Source organism: Sturnus vulgaris, chromosome 29, assembly GCF_052056855.1.
Source record: "Sturnus vulgaris isolate bStuVul1 chromosome 29, bStuVul1.hap1, whole genome shotgun sequence".
NCBI classification, from domain to species: domain Eukaryota; kingdom Metazoa; phylum Chordata; class Aves; order Passeriformes; family Sturnidae; genus Sturnus; species Sturnus vulgaris.
The window spans coordinates 1,237,277-1,241,361 of NC_142271.1; positions in this window are offsets into that span (position 1 = coordinate 1,237,277).

The following is a 4,085-nucleotide window of genomic DNA, read 5'->3' on the forward strand; positions in this document are numbered from 1 at the left end:
CGGGGCCGGCGGCGTGACGTCAGGCGGAGCGTGTGATGACGTCATTGCTATGGCCCCGCCCCGCCCCGGGAGTGTGCTGGAGATGCGGACTGGGAATGCTGGCCTGGCACGGGCTGGGAATGCTGGCACCTTGTCCCTGGACCCTGGAAGTGTTCCAGACCAAGCTGGACGGGCCTTGGAGATGATGGTGGAAGGTGTCCCTGCCCATGACAGGAGGGATGAGTTTTAAGGTCCTTTCCACCCAAACCAGTCTGGGATTTTCTGGTCCCCCAGTGATCTTGAGCCGGTAGGAGTTGGCAGTGAGGTCTGTCTGTCGTGGGCCTGCCCACAGGAACCATGAGAACAGTCATGTCCCAGACATGGGAGTCTGGATATGCTCGAATTCATGGTTGGAGAAGGAGCTCAGTTGATGCTGGACAAAGGGGAATTGTCTCCCTTAAAAGTCTCCATAGATATTCCAGAACCCTCTGGATGCAATCTGTGCCTTGTGCTCTGGGATGGCCCTGCCTGAGCAGGGAGGTGGGACCAGATGAGCCCCTGGGGTCCCTTCCCACCTGACCTATTCTGGGATGCTGTGAAGCTGCAGCACCTCTGCATGCAGTGATTGCATCAGCATTTGGGAGTGCCTGGGCTGCTCTGACACAGCAGCTGTCTTGGCTGCTTGGTACAGAGAGGACCCCCTTGATGGGGAGGATAGAACGCCCTGAAAGGGGCAAGGGGCTGACATTGGCAGCAATGTGTTTTCCTGGAGAGGAATGCAGAGATCAGCCTGAGCCCACAGAGCCTGGGCAAAGCAGGAGGCAGTGCCAGGGCCCACAGGCAGCAGTGCTGGGGCCCAGGTGACTCTGCTGCTCCTCACTGAACACCTTTGAGACACTCTGGCTGTGTGCTGGCCTGGGTTGCTGCTAACACCTCTCTGTTAGCGTTGAAAAGACTGAAAGAGGCCTTTTTCTTGAGCCACTGCTTCTTTAAAGGGTAGGCCAGATCCCAGAAGAGTCCTGATTTGGTGTAAATATGCCACATCCTCCTGCTGTTTCACTCCTGACTGTCTTCTGCCAAGGGCCCTCAGGAGAAACCAGAAATGGGAACTGATATTTGAGGTACTAAATAAAGGTATAAAGGATTTCAGCAGCAATCCATCTGCTCCCCTCAGGCTCCAGCCCTGGGCAATGCTGACATGAACTGGGGTATGACTGTAGCTGGGAGACATCACCCCACTCTCCTGTCACCTGTGCAGGTGTTTCTAAGGCAGGGACAGTGCTTGGGACATTTGAGCTCCTAAGCCCTGTCTGGGTGTGTGTGGGGAGACAGGGCAGGGCTCGAGAGGGGAGTGGGGCATGAGGAGATGAGGAGCTCAGCAGTGCCCACTGAGCAGCCCTGGGGCACACACTGCCCTGAGCCACAGGAAGGTGACACGGATCAGTCCTGTCCCACAGCCATGGGGAGGTGACACGGTTCAGTCCTGTCCGGGGGCTCAGGGAAGTCACAGAAATCCCGTGCCTGGAGATACTCTGGACTCAACAGAACCTGCTCCAAACTGGATCTCCCTCAGGCAGGGTTACAGATCACCAGATTGCTCTTCCCAAAATACAATTATCCTTGGATTCTCTGAGTTCTTTCCTGCTCATGTAGGTGTCAACATCACTTTGAGAAAAACACCCCAGAACATTCCTGGGAGTCCAAATCCATCTCTGCCCTGGGAGCTGACTCTGGCTGCCCCAGAGGCACCTGAGCAGGGACAGTCCACTTGAGTCTCACTTCTCTCTGCAGGGAATCAGAGCCTCCCCACGGGTCACTCCTGCCCCAGACCAGCCAGGAAAGCTGCTCCTGCCCACGCCTCTGCTTTGCAGGAGGGTCGATGGCAGTTTGACTGCAGCAGGACATGAAGTGACACATTTGTAAGGCTTCTGCCTGGTTGTACCACGTATGCATATCCTCATTTTGGGGGTAGCACAGCCTGTGATGGGCGAGATCCCAGCCAGATGTGCGGGGAGGAAGGTGAGCCCTGTGCCTGCCCTGGGGAGGATGGTGCAGGATGCAAATCCAGAGCTGCCAGTGCTGCATCTGCTCTCACCTCGTCACACTAACGTGGGATGGGGCACTTCTGAAAGTCCCAAGTGGCACAACACCACACTGATGTCTCCAGCTTGTGGCCCAAGGCTGCTGGGCTGGGCTGGTTGGTCAGGGCTGGTGGCTGGAGTGGTGTCCCTCACTGTTACAGTTCTTGTGAACAATTCAAGAGGTAAATAAAATCCTGTTAATAGGATCTTTGGCCAATTCTTAAGTCTTGGGTGGGAGCTTTTTCTGTTGAAAACTCACTCTTAATTCTGCCTTTTAGCATTTTTTGCTAGATTATTCATGAAGCAAAGATTTACTCTTGCTGGCCAGGGAGAATTGATATCAGCTTCCTCCCAAGCAGAACATTTTGTCCCTTTGTTTTGCTTCCAGCAGGAGCCTGTACATTTTCTCATCTCCAGCACCAACACAGAACATTTTGATTTATATTGTGCATTACCTCCCTGGAAACACCAGTTCCTCTTCAAACCCTTCAGTACATCCTGTCCTGGGAAGGCAGGGATGGGTCTGCTGGCCACTCCCATGTGGTCACATCCTGCTGTGACCCAGTTCTGATGCTGCTGCTTCAATCTGCCCCACTGAGTTTCTGCCCAGCCACACACTGGACATGTCACTTTTGGAGCTGCATCCCCCTGAGGCCTTTGCAGGAGAGCAGGGCTCATTAGGGAAGGGAGAGGAGATGCTGACAGCTCTAGGGTCAGCGTCAGAACCTGGGAACTCCCCCTGCACTGCCTGTCTCCCTGCAGGGGCACAGATAGGACAGATCCATGTACGGGACAAGTGAGTGCTTCCTGGTGAATGCTCCCACCAAATGGGCCTGTTCCCTTCTTTGCTTCCCCACTTTCTGCTGGCTAAAGAATGATGGAGCAGTTTGAGGGACAGGTGTCAGGAGAGGCTCCTGAACATCTGGAGTAAGTGGTGAGCTGTTTATTTGGGGACCAGGTAGTAGGTGGGGGATTTGGAGCCATCAAAGGCTCCTGGGGCAGAATGCTGCAGTTTGCCCTGAAATCAGCAGAATCTGTGTTTTGCATATGGACAGACAAATTAATGCTGGATTCCTTTCATCCTACATGCCCATGGTGGACAAACGAGCTGTAATTTTTTGCAACTTCAGCTCTACTGTAACAGTATTAGCATTATGGAATTGTTTAATTTGGAAGAGACCTAAGATCATTGAGTCCAACCACTCCCCCAGCATTGCCATATTCACCACTAAATCATGGCCCCAGGGGCCACATCCTCACGTCTTCTGGATACTTCCAGGGATGGTGACTCCACCACCGCCCTGAGCAGCTGTGCCAGAGCCTGATCAGCCCTTCAGGGAAGAAATTTTCCCCAATATCCAACCTGAACCTCCCCTGGCACAACTTGAGGCCACTTCCTCTTGTCCTGTCTCTATTCTCTGGGAGCAGAGCCTGACACCCCCTCCTTTCCTGTCAGGGAGTTGTGCAAAGCCAAAGGTCCCCCCGAGCTTCCTTTTCTCCAGGCTGAGCCCCTTTCCCAGCTCTCTCAGCTGCTCCTGGTGCTCCAGACCCTTCCCCAGCTCTGTTCCCTTCCTGGACATGCTCCAGGCCCCCCAATGTCTTGTGAGGGTCCCAGGCCTGCCCCCAGAATTAGAGGTGTGACCTCAGCAGGGCCCAGCACAGAGGGATGGTCACTGGTCCTGCTGGTCACACCATGGCTGGTACAAGCCAGGTGTCACTGGCCTTCTTGGCCACCCGGGCACAACTGGGCTTATGTTCAGCCCCTGATGATTGATTATTGCTCTTGACTGTAATTCCAGTTTTCTTCCTCTCTGCTGCCAAAATTTCTCCATTAGGGAGTCCTCCAGGCCTGGCTGGTCTCTGTGCCACACATCACTCACCTGGAGCAGCTGTTTTTCACTACGAGGCTGAAGCTGCAGAGCAGACACACCTGAGGGTAGCTGCCTGTCTAACACATGGTTTACACAAACCCTTCATAGAGTAGTCAGACTATGTCTGGAAGGTAGAGAACAGAAGCTAAACTCC